The following is a 13,607-nucleotide window of genomic DNA, read 5'->3' as shown; positions in this document are numbered from 1 at the left end:
ATCTGATTTCAAAATGTAATTCTCCTAGCCTAGGCTCCGTAACTCACTATATATCATCATAGATCCCATCCTTATTGACTGAGCTGGGAGGCCTGCAGGGCTTGTTAAAGTCTATAAAATCTATTTAAAGGCTTTCAGCTTTGGCATTTGGTAGAAGCAGCCTGACATTACCAAACCAGAATTACTTTATCTATGCAAATAAAAAATTCAGTGTAGTTGTAGGATTTAAGACTGGAACTTTCTACTTTTTAAAAATCTTCTTGGATGATGTTGCATGATAAAATGCAACATATCAAGACATTTTCAGCGTCTGTTTTTTCCCTAAAAGTTTACTCATAATATAGTCCAATATGCTTCAGTGGCATAACTTTGTGAGTGGATAATCCATAGTCTTGCCAAACATTTCTACCATGTAGCCTCCCAAAAGGTTCACACTAAGAAAATCAGCTGCATTACCTTTCTAGCAGCAATTAGTAACAGATGCATCACAGCTTCCACGTAATTATCAGCATCACATAAATTTAAAAAAGAAACAAAACAAAACTGTTTTATACTTTTGGGCCTTAGTTCAACACTTAAATATAACAGGCAAGAAGCCTAATTTGGGGGTGATAACTTAATCACATATCTAGATCTTACTGAATAAACTCTTTCTCTAGTCCTAAAATATTAGCTATGTATTTGCACCAAATATTGACAGGGTATAGTGTATCTTCAGATATCATACTTTTTATTGATCCCAGAACATATAACAGGAGTAAATAAGATCTAAAGAATCTGGTTATTAGATTAAAATCCCTGAATCCCAAAGGCCCTTCTGTAAACATTAAGAATGTGCAGGTTTCATAACACTACCAAGGGTTCCTTGGTAAACAGATTTCATATCATGGAGAACTTCTTGTGCTCAGCCTGCTATATCCATGGATTATAGTTACACCAAAAGAGAGAATCAGTGTCAGAATAAAGCACCAAAACACATCTGAAAGATGGAACCTTTCCTTCTATGTTATAAGCCATTGTCATTAAACATCAGAAGCCAGATCATCTGCTATTAAATTCTGCTACTCAGGACTTTGATCCATATTTATTTGTCAGAGGACTGTTCAGGTTTTTGTTTGTTTGTTGCTTTCTTTTTCCTTTGATCTTAAGGTCATACATATAAAACCTTTATCAGAATTAAGGATTTGGAACAGAAGATGTGTCATTATGACTTTATTTCTGGAAAGCATTTGATTGAAAGGGTAATCTGCAGATAGGAGTGATGTGCAGTTCATTGCATTTTCTGCTATGAAATATGTAGAGGATACCTTTAGTTATTACTGATTGACAAATGAGATGTTATGTATTTGAAGGCAAACGTTATATCACAAGCTACCATTTACGATAGAGCACTGATAGACTATTTTAATTAAGTGTATAAAGAGGTGTATGATAAAAGAGGGGGAAGGTGCTGTAACATTGCAAATATGTATAAAGTCATCTAAACATTTTAGTCATGTTTTCTCAGATATACCCTTTTATTGTACATCGTTAGTAACAAAAAGGTTGCAGGTCTAAGAATTAACTTTTTTGATCTGACAGCACTGTATTACTGAGAGATTCGAGTCCCAGAGTAATGCTTTTTCTCTCCCGTGAACCTACGCAAAGGACAAACTCAGAGTTGCTTGTTTTTGTATGGTCAATAAAGCACTGTAAAAGGTCACATCACTCTTCCCTTGTTGGACTGGTTTTATTGAGGATGCAAGAGCTTGTTTACTTTTTATAAAGAATATGTCAAAAATATAGTGTGGTCTCTAGTGAGCATCATTATAAATAGACGCTTATCAGCAGACATTCTGAAGATCAAGGGGTATTCAGTGGTGATGATCCCAGTTATCATTTGTAGACATGGATCCAATTGTTGATACATGAACTAATCTCTAGGGGAAATGGTAGATTAGAGGTTAGGGATTTCCCTTCAGACTTCATTTCTTTATGCTGCTATTGGCCTCTTCTGCATCTTCAGGCAAGAATCTTCAGAACCTTAATTGTTGATGATTTTGACATTACATCATTCATGTAGGGGCTAATAATTTTCACCTCATTTTGGAGGTAAGTATTTCTATTAAATTAACTGTCTTAAGAGTATTCCTTTTGGCCCTGATGTATTCAAGAATCATTTTATAGAGTTGTAAGCATATCAGAAAAACAAACAAACAAACAAACAAACAAACTTTAAGATAAAGTAATTCATTACAGAAATCTTATCCAATAGTTAAATTCTAGGAACTACTTATGACCAAAGATTTACTGTCTCCCATCAAAAAAACACACACAAAAAAAAAACACACACACAAAAAAAACTATTGAGCACTGAACTCTAATGTCTACCTTTGGAACCATTGGTAGTACATTCCAGTAGTTTTCTGGAAGCCATGAAATTCAGAAGAGGGACACCAATAGTGCCCAAAGCACATGCTAACTCAGTGAGCTATCTTGGACAACAAAGAATGGAGACATAACAGTAGCAGATTTTGGCTTCACTCAGTCATCAGGAATACTAAAATTATTGTTAGGGAAGAGGAATGACAAAAGAATCACAGGAATAGAATTATGGATTCAGGTATCTGGGAAGCTAATTAATGCTACTGATCCAGCCCCCTTTATGGTACCTGAAGAAATACCGGCAAACGATAAAGTATTTTTACGTATAGCAGAATGAGAGTAGATACACATAAGAATTACTCTGATGTTTATATCAAATAGCTGATTGAGTATACGTATGGTTCTGGATGTGCAAAATAGCTATTGGCAGTGTGTTTTATTTCTCTGATTTTCAAGAAAGACACTACAGTGTTTTTTTTTTTTTTTTTTTTTTTTTTTTTTTTTTTTTACCTCCTCTCACCTTCCAGAAAGACAGTCTGAATAAAATGAAATTTAGCATGCAGGAGTTCTGGACCCTTGTAAATGCAATTATTTGGGGAGAAAGTGTTGAATGGTTGCTGGCTTGGCATCTGAACAGAAGCCAGAGAAGGAAATAAGAAATGCCAGAAAAAGCAGCATGGCAAATAGACAGAAATCCTATTAAATACTCAAACCTGAAGAGAAAATAACCATGAGAAATACACAGCTGGAACAGAGTAGAAAAATAGAGTCTTCCATATATTTCTCACAACTAAAACTCCAGTAGATTTCATGGGTTTTGAATCAAACTTCCAAGAATGGAAGATACGAATGATAAATCAAATAAGAAGGTATTGGAGAAAAAATATTGAATAAGGAAGAAATAAACTCTCAATTTAATAAATTCTAATATTTTAGGGACAGACTATATCATTTAAAAAAGAATAGTTCATTCAGGTTAAAGTGAATAAATACTGCACAATATTTTTTGCAAAGGACAACAAATTGAAGGTTTGCCTTGTCTGTGAGCAAACAAAGAATTTTATTTTTTTTAATTTAAATGCTAGCTTAATATAAAAATAACTTGAATTGTAAAATAATATTATTTTAAAAAAATAATAAAATGGAATAAAAATAACCTTGCAAAGTCCTCTCCATACAGTGTTGGTGTGAATTCATATATCGCTTAAAGAAAACAAGCAAACAAAAACCAACGACAAAAAGCCATGTTCATCTGTTATTTTCCCTTCAAGTATTTTCTGCTGAGAGAATACATCACAACAGAGAAGTATAAATTGGTCATTTCACCTATACATACCTCCAATGAAGATAGATAATTCCTAATAAGGGAGCATTATACTTCTTTTGGTGTCTCCAGAGACACTGTTTTACCAATGAGACCTTTTCTCTTCCTTTTTGACATTTTGTCCCTTCTCATCTGCTCCTTGACCTTCTTTTAACTTGTAACTCCCTTCACACAACAGAAACTAGTATATTCTTCCATTTATTCTTCAGCCCAAATCATACCATTTTTTTCAGGGCACTGTAAATTAGTAGGAAAAATGGACATTTGATATTTTAGCCTGCTGGGGCATTACAGGGACTCAGTAGATGATAGCTGTGAGTTCAGAGGCTCAAGAGATCTTTTTTCTTTTTTCTTTTCTTTTCTTTTCTTTTCTTTTTTTTTTTTTTTTTTTTTTTTTTTTCAGAAGTTGTCTTGCTAAAAGTTGTCTGAATGCAGTTTTACTGGAGGAGGAAGAAAATATCCTAATTTTCTTATAACTGCTGATATTAATGAAAGGAAAGAAACATGGTTTCTGTACTAAGGTCCATTTTGATAAACAATTTTGACCATAATCTAAGTTTTTTTTGCCACCAGTCAAGGACTGGTGGCAGCCCCCATTCCCTGTTCCTCCACACTGCTCAAGGGGAGGACGTAGAAGAGACTGGATGGGGGGGAGTTGTTTTTAGTTTCCTTTTAGTTTCTCACTGCATTAGTCTGCTAATAATAGGCAATAAATTATATTAATCTCCTTATGCTGAGTCTGTTTTGCCTGTGATATTAATGGGTGAGTGATCTCCCTGTCCCTATCTCAACCCTTGAGCCCTTTTCCATCCTATTTTCTCCACTTTTACCTTTGAGCAGGAGGAGTAAGAGCCCAGTCATTGTGGAGTTCAGCAGCCCAGCAGGGTGAAACCACCAAACTTGTAAAAGTGAGGAAATTTTAGGACTGCAGTGGGGGATCTCAGTGGAAAGCAGAAAAACAATAGTAACAAAAAAGCACAGCAAGGCTAATTGGATCATCAACTGTATTTTGATCCAATTTAGCACTGGATCAAAAGCAAGGCTCCGTCATAATTGGTGCACAGGTTCAATAGCAATAAAAAGTTGCTTTTTTGAACACTAATTTCACTTCTCTTGTTTCTCAGGGATTCTGATAATCACACAGACTCACAGAATGTTAGGGTTTGGAAGGGACCTTGAAAGATCGTCTAGTCCAATCCCCCTGCCGGAGCAGGAACACCTAGATCACGTCACACAGGAACACGTCCATGTGGGTTTTGAATGTCTCCAGATAAGGAGACTCCACAACACCCCTGGGGAGCACATTTCAGTGTCCTGTCACCCTCACTGTAAAAAAGAAGTCTGTCTTTATTCCCCTCAGACTACAGGACGCAGCTTCCTCCCCATGTATCTGGAAGATCAGTAGCGGGTAGTAGTCTGTCGAGTGCACCAGGTTGGGGAGTGTCCTGGTAATATCCCTTATCCAGGCTCCACATAGACTACAGACTTTCCTTTAATGAAGGTCAACTCTGCATATTGGGCCCCCTGTTCCTCTCAGAAAGGAATCTCCTACTACAATTACATTTTCTTTCTTTTCGGAGGCAGTCTTGAGGCGTGGTGCCAACTGCCTCTTCCCGTACGACCTCGTAGGCGGGCCTTCCACCACATCCTCGCCTACCTCTCCTTCAAGATCCAGGACATCAAACCTATTATGGAGGGGCACCTGGGGAAGCGAGGTAGGTAGGGAGAGGGATTGCTCGCGGTGCCGAACTGGGACTTACTTCCAACCCTCCTCATCTTTTTGGTCCCCTCCCTCTGTCTGACAGCGACAGGACAGGGGCTCGACCACCCTCTGCGGGGCATCCCCCCAGTGCCCTTCTCTCTGGCACACCAGGGAGTTACTCCACCAGTCAATCTCCTGCTCACACACCCTGATGCTCCTTAGTCTCTCCATCTCCTTCCTGAGCTGAGCCACTGTGGTGAGCAGATCTTCCACCTGAGAACAGGTGATCTCCCTGCTGCCCTCCTCCCCCAGCAGTGGCAGGCTCAGGCACTCCCTGCAGCCAGAGGCCTGAACAGCCATGGTTCTGGTTCTGGTTCTGGGCAGGCCCTCTGTCTAGGTCACCAGAGTGTTTTTGGAGTGAGCTCTCTGCCTAGTGGACACCATGGTAGGTCTGTGATCTCGCAGACTGCCAAGAGCTGGTGCAGAGCTCCTGCGCCCTGCCACACCAGCCGCACACTGGTACGCATGCACTGCTGGCCCCTCCCTGCTCGCAGCGACAGGTCGCTGCCCTCCCACAGGCTTTTTCCAGGCAAAGGGCCTGGGCACAGTGGCTGTTGATAACGCGCACTCCATGTCAGCCTCTCAGGAGAGCTGGTGGGTGCGGCCTAGTCGTGCTGCTGTCCCGGGCCTCCCCTCATGAAGCAAAGGCCCGAAATCCCCCCATAACTTGTGGTCGGGTGCTGTGGCTGCAACAGCTCTGAGGTCGCCGACCTCGACTACTATAGTTTGGGTATAACCTTCATACCAACTCACATTTTAAAAGAAAAGACAGGTCTATTCTCCTATGCCACAGGCAGAGTAGCAGAGGCAATTGCTGTCAACAACCCATGACTCTCAAAATATCAAAATATCTAGATTAACGCATTCCATCACTGACCATTCAACTGGAAAATATATATATATATATATAAGCATACATTGATGACATTAACTATGATTATACAGCATTCTTCTGTATTTTGACATATATAGAATTTTTGATGCTTCCACCATATGCTTTGGACCGTGATCATGCTTTGCCTCATAAATACTGCAAGCAAGTGTAACTTCGAGTGGAAACTGGAGTTAGCAAAGCTAAAATTGACCTTGGCTAATTAATAGGATTCCTCATAAAACAAGGCACAGCTGACACTGTTTTCTATAATCTGTATACATCACAAATCCTACTGGTGAGCTCTCTTGAAAATATCCAAACAGAACTTCTGGGTGTGAAAATAGTTCTATTTTGCCTCACCATTTAAAGTTTAAGTAATCAGATTTATCATTAGCTCCTTTGTATTCGCTTGAGAGGAACTTGTTTTAGATGCTTGTCTTCTGACAAAGCTATTAAAGAGACGTTTTTACTCTGAGCTACTTTTTGACTGAAGTTTTTTAAAGGATTTTTTTTTTTAAGTCGCAATATATCAGAAGCTTTAAAGCTATTGCCTTAAATTTCAAATAGCAAGTTTAATCTTTGTAAAGGTGCTGAGTTCTGTGAAACTCTGGGCCATTGTCTAAATTTTTCCTGAGGGATAATAAAAAAAAAAGTCAGGTTTGTACTATGATGTGCAGTGGGAGTCAGCATAAGAAGATTTCTGGTTAATATGCATTAAAAATAGTATTAGCTCCAGGTATTTAAATCCTCTGAGCTAGTTACATACCAGTATAAAGCATCTCATTTGACCGTTTAAAATTCATTAATATGGAAAAAAAAATCTACAGTTGTTTGCTAGCTTAACAAAAAAGGACTAAATTCTGTCAACATTTAAAATTAAAGAGAGGCATTCAAGCCCACAAACCCCTAAGGGGAAATATGTTTATCGTGAATTAATGAGGTCACTTTGTGTGTGGAATGTATGGTACGTTTAAAATATTTGTGTATACCTTTTTAGGATCTGATACTACTGTACACACGCTTATTAGGAATCTGAGTTAGATAGCCTATTTCTCCTACTCAAGCTATAAGGATTTAGATTTCTTAAACTTTTAGTACCCCAGTTTCATAAAAATCTTGTCAGAAAATATAGCAGCAAGCATCTATTGAGCATCCAGGACAGACAGACAGACTTCCACATGCTTTACTCATTACCAGATCATTTTGAGAAACAAGAGTGAAGGCAGAAATATTTAAGTGTTTGCCCTTTATTCTCTCAGATAATTACATCCACAGGGTAACATTCAACTTACCCTTCATAAGCAGGCTGAATACTTTTTCTGCACTTGGAGAGCTGTATAGCTGCAGTTTTGATTAGCATAATTGTTGCAATGGTGATGGAAAAAGGGTCTTCAAAGATAAATATGTCATTCATAAAAAATCTGATGCAGGAAACAGATGTACAATTACAAAACTGTACAGGGACCAGTAGATTTACAGAAGGAATACAAGAAGTTGGATATAACACACATATTCTTAAGTGGACATTGCTTTTCCATATATCATAAAATCACAGAGGAACAGTGACCACTGGAGGTTGCATGGCCCAGCCTCCTGCTCAGGGCAGGGCTAAATATAAAGTCAGATCAGTTTTGCATTCAGCTGAAGTAGAACTCAAAAGTTAATCTTCATTTAAAAAATGGGTGTCTAAAAATGTTTCTTGCAAGAATGCCCTTTTCACCTACAGTTAGAACAGGCCAATCCATTTTCACGATGATGTGATTTCTTGACATTCTTTTGGCTCCATACAAGAAACTCTGAGACTCATTGGGAAATTCATGTTCTCTGACAGCATTTTAAGTGGTCAAAAGGAAACCAGAGAGTTCATGCATATTTTGTGGAGCTGATGGTTCAGAGAATTTACAAATCCAGTAATTTATGGAGCATTTCTTATGGAACTACAGTTTTAGAGTAAAAGTTCTTCACAGTAGAAACTCACCTACTGGAAAATTACGAATGATATTTTTAAGTTAAAGCTTTGAAATACATGAATAATTGGTACTAAATGGATAATCAATATACCATACCAATACTCCAATCCTTTCTTCTCCCTTCTTACTAATAGATCTTATTCTTTATTACTAATAACCAATATATGCAGTCCCAAAGCAGTAGTTGTAGACTTCATTATATATTTTCAGATTTCAGAATTACTTCCACTGATTTTATGATGCTTATTACTCTGCTACTAAATATATTTATTAAAAACAAAAAACAGAGCAGCACAGAAATATTTCACAGAAAACCAGATTTCAATGCATAAACAAATACATATATATATATATATATCAATATACATAGTAAATGAGGTTGTAAGGGTAACTTGGTATTTTTCCCTAGTTACCTGAAAGTCCATCCTAGTACAGCAGCAGTACTCAAGAAATGTTACTAATAATGTTTAAAAAAAGCCATTGTGCATCTGCGGCTGTCAAAATGCTCCAACATCAGTACCTGTAGGGTGAACTTTAAAACCATTTAGCTCCTTGCTGCTTTAATTGGAGAGTAGTGAACATAACACAATTCAATGCCAGCGAAGTCCCAGCAGTCCCAAGAATGCTTTCAATGAGTTTTTGATCAGTGTCAAAATATATACACATCACCTGTATATACATCACCAGTGCAGTAAAAGACAATACGGGAAGCACAACAAACCAGGTATACTCAGTGCATGAAGGGTTTTGTATGCACTGGGACACGAATCTTTAGGTGACTTCTGCATTTAGATGGAGAGTCCCTTCCTATGTATGGGAGGAAAATACAAATATGCCAGAGAAAACTGAAATAGCAGGAAATGAAAGATGATACCACTGTCAGAACAAAGGCTCACCAGGAAGCTTTGAGGGGCAAATAGGGCAGGTTTTTGAATTGTCTTAAAAATGAAATATATACTTGACTTTTAATGCACTGGAGAACTCAGAGTCAGCATCTGACTGATAATGTCTTCTAGATAGTTACAAGATTTGCAATATGATGATTATGTTTCTTTCCCATGAGGTTAAACAGAAGGAATATATGATTGTATTAAAAATAAAAATAAAAAAAAATTAGGAGAAGGTCACAGAAAGCACTAGTAGTGAATCCCCAGTTCAAGAGGCTTCCTTGCTATTGTGAGTTTATAGATATAAAATCTCCTTTGGGAAGGAAATAGAAAACTCTTCAGAATCACCAGTTGTCTGTCTCTTTTTCCCAAGCCCATCATTCATATCTTCCACACAGGACAGGGAAATTGTGAAGAGCCCAATGCTGGCGATTGATTGGTAGTGGTATAGCTGTTCCTTTTACAGATTTACCTGACTATAATGTCTGTGAGTAGATTAATCATTTCAAGGATGATACTGAAGATAAAAAACAAGACTTTCAGACTTCGTTAAAAACAACCCTATAAGAAAGTAATAGGCTTTGAGCCGATGACTAGCAAAACTCTTCATCTGAGCCTGGATAATTATTTTTCTTCTTTAAGCCATCTATAAAATACTTGATTTGATTGGATGCTTTTGTTCTTGGCCTCTGTTATGGTTTCATTAATGGAGCAATATATGATTTTCTGCCTTGTACCTACCATTTGGCATTTCCCTATTGTGAAAGGAATCAGAGCAATTTTGCAAGTATGTACAATATTTTCTGGCAAAGAATCTGTATGCTGCCTAATTATCTTACTGCCTATTTACTTCTATATTGCCACTAAAGGTCCAACACCTCTTTTTCAAATTGGAGAAAAAAAAAAAAAAAGCTATTGGGAAAAACATAAGGGTTTTAACATTCAGGCATGTTTGATGTTTGTGCTAATAGCTTGATATTTCTGTGCCCTTCAATTAGCTGATGACCTTAATATATTTACATGTGGAATAGAAGGAAATGAAAGGTGTGATAAGCAATGTGTGAATCTCCAGGTTTTGTTCTCAAATGACAGCTTTACAAACATATTTGTTCTTTTTCTGGCATAATACTTTCTTAAGTAGAATTGAGAGATGCCCAACTCCAAACCGAGGATAAAAAATAGAGTAGTTAAGCATAATTTATTCCACGAAGTCAAGAGCACTGCATTGCAGTACCTATCTTGAAGTCTTGGGGAAAAAACGAGCTTTCTTTTTTTATGAGTTGGGCTTTACATTAGTGTTCTAGAAGATGTTAATAGTGTGCTATGCCAGATAAACACTGGTAAGGTGTTATCAAGGAATCAACATAAGATTCTCAAAAACTTTCTAGTTCTAACACAGGTAATACCAAAGCTGTTTCTTTAAAAGTATTCCCAGAGGAAAGCTATAAAGTTAAGCTAGCAATATCCAGAAACAAACAAACAAAGAAAAATTGGCCATTTTGGGGCCATTTCTATTATGTAGTTATTGTTCTCTCTGCTTCTTAGGAAGTGTATTCCCCATTTTCCCTTAGCCCAAGATCCAAACAAAAATCCAGTGAAGTAAGTGAAAATATTTCTACGGAATGGAGAAGAATATCATGCTATAAAAAGATTATTATTTTTTTAAATCTCATTCATAGAAATATATATAGAAATAGCATCAAGATTAACAAGATCTGAGTCTTCCTAAAAAGACTTTGCCAGAGTATCATATCTACTGGACATCTTTACCCTATATAGGTGGAATAAGAGTCACTGTGGGTCTGTGGTCATTTTTTTCTCCTACATATTTAATTCCTATATACACCCCCTTTCTAAGAATTTTTGCATGGATTTAAAGTTTCATGATACATTTTAGAAAAAAAATAGTTTTTCAATTTTTTTACGTACAATGCAAAAGGAACAGATGGTACTTTGTTTAAAAACATTCATTACAAACAAGTGAAACAAAAATGTAACAAATGAAAATACAACAATCTTGTTCAGAACATTTCTACATTTTTTTTTTTTTATGGAGTGGGAAATTAGGACTATCATCAAGCATCTAGGGCTAGATTTCAGTACGGTCACAGGTTAGAAAAAGATCTGAAACTAATAAGATAAAAACTAGAAACAAGTGCAGTTTATTATACTTAAGGGCGTGGAGGAAAAGAGAGATTGGAAACAAAGGCATGAAAGCAAACGTTATTTTTGTTGTTTTTGTTTTTTTTTTTAACCAGGCAGCAGCACTACCAAGCAAACCTGCAGTTACAACAGATAGAAAACTGAATGTAAGTCATCATTCAATGCTGTTGAATGCAAAACATACACATTCTGAGAGAAAAAAGGTCCATAACTTGCAGGAAGGAGAAAGTGATTCTTGCGTTTAAATGGAATTTTCTGTATTTCAGTTCTTCCCATTGTGTCTTGTCCTGTCACTAAGCACTACTGAGAGTTCGTAGAACTGATAAAACCTCCTCTAGAAGGTCTTTATTTTTTGTCATCACTTTTTAAAATGTGATGTATATAAACCCTTAAGGAGCAGACAAATTGGGATTGTCCTAAAAAAATCAACCAAGCAATAGGAGAAGTTAAAGAAATTAGTTCAGCTTGCAGTAATAGAGGCTAGATATTCTTTGCTGTAAAGGTTCCAACTGTATCTTCCCCATAGCATATAAGTAATGTAACAGTTTTCAGCATCCTTGGTTCTGGGATGTAGCATGTCAGAAACACAAGAAACCTTGGAAACTCTTTCAGAAGCAGCAAAAATTAAAACGTTAAAATAAATATTTTGATACTTTAAATATTTTAAATTCCATTTATATGGAATTTTTGGGGAAAGCTTTGTCTTGTTAGAAAGCTTCTAATCAGCCTTAAACTTGAACTAATGTTGGTGAGCAGAGCAGATTTTGTCCGAATCTTTCTTTCCTTGACTTTGTAATAAGAAGCTGAACTGGTAAAAAATATCTCCCTTGCTTCTCACAAATAAAAGAACCTGATTGCTAGATGCTTTAAAAATATGGTCTAATATCAGCTTTAGGCACAAATTATCTGAAAAAGGCCAGTATATACAAATATGTATTATTTACTGCCAAAGACAGAGAAGACAGTACTTGCAATTTTAACAAATTCCAACAAATACGTGCATTGCTGGAGTTGTGAGTGTGGGGAATTTATTGAAAGAAGTACTGCAGATGAAGACGTAAGCTAGGACAACTAAATTTGGGATTTAACCGAACTTTGATGTTATGCCTCAGACCTAGCACTTCAAAATTGTTTAGGCAATCCGGAGTCAAATACAATCCAATTCGACTATTGCTTCCTAGTATTAAGAAAGAATCAGAGCATGGATTCACAACTCCAAAATGCTTTTGTTAAAAAGAGATCTGCATCATCTACTCATTCTGTAGTGTTCCCCATTCTTACTGTTTCCAGTGTTCTGTGTGATTTGCATTTCACTTGCCCTTCAGTGGAGCTGGACTGATGTAGCTATTGATAGAGAAGAGCAACACTTTACCAGTGGTGATACAGTCACATGCAAATGATGAAAATTGTCTGAAGTGAATGTGTAGAAGTATTATTCATATTTCTCTGCTTCTGAATTCTGGGTGCTTTAGATTCAATACGGAAAAAGCACAGATTACTTAAGGTAATGGTGTTTTAATAAATGACTTAAAGAAGCATTTTGTAACTTTAAGAAACATTTTTCAGGTATGTCGACTTGGTCAGCTTGTTATTCGTGAGCTGTGCGTAGGATTATAAACCAGTCTCCTTTTCTGTGGTCAGGATGTGCCTTTTGTAGTCCAAGACACACAGCTGTCTGTCTGCGTCACTAGCATGCATTTAGTTATGTCTCAGATGGACTATTTAGTAAGCTTACCTGCAGAACCTCTGTGCTCAAGTACCTTACTTAGAGATAAAGGACAAAATGGTTTATTTTTGTTAAGTGTTTACAACAAAATTTCAGTTAGAATAAGCTTATTCTTCTCTCAGGGGTTTCACATGAAAGTCTGCCAATCGTCCCTGTCCATGCAGTCCAATTTTCAGCTCACATTAGGATTAATGGGAAGAGATTGCAAAGGGAATCACAATATATTCTCCTGTGCATCTACTGAAGATTGCTGAGAATGTACAAGGGTTCAAAGTTCCCAACATACAGACACTTAGTAAAAAATGAGAGCATTTACTACACCAGGACTAGTTGCAGTCATGCATCAGTCATGCATCATACAGTCATGCATCAGTTGCTTTTCTGTCACAGTTGCTTTTCTGTCACATATTTAATAACATTAATTTGAAAGGTCATCAAACAAATGTGTTTTCTTGTCACCCTAGTCTTTCCCACTGTGAGAGGAAAAGTCTCATGTACTATCTCTTTCAGGACCCTTCCCCATGGCACCGTTTGCCT

The sequence above is a fragment of the Cygnus olor genome, chromosome 13 (genome assembly GCF_009769625.2).
Source record: "Cygnus olor isolate bCygOlo1 chromosome 13, bCygOlo1.pri.v2, whole genome shotgun sequence".
Taxonomy (NCBI): domain Eukaryota; kingdom Metazoa; phylum Chordata; class Aves; order Anseriformes; family Anatidae; genus Cygnus; species Cygnus olor.
The sequence above is the reverse complement of the archived record's forward strand: the minus strand, read 5'-3'. Positions refer to the sequence as shown.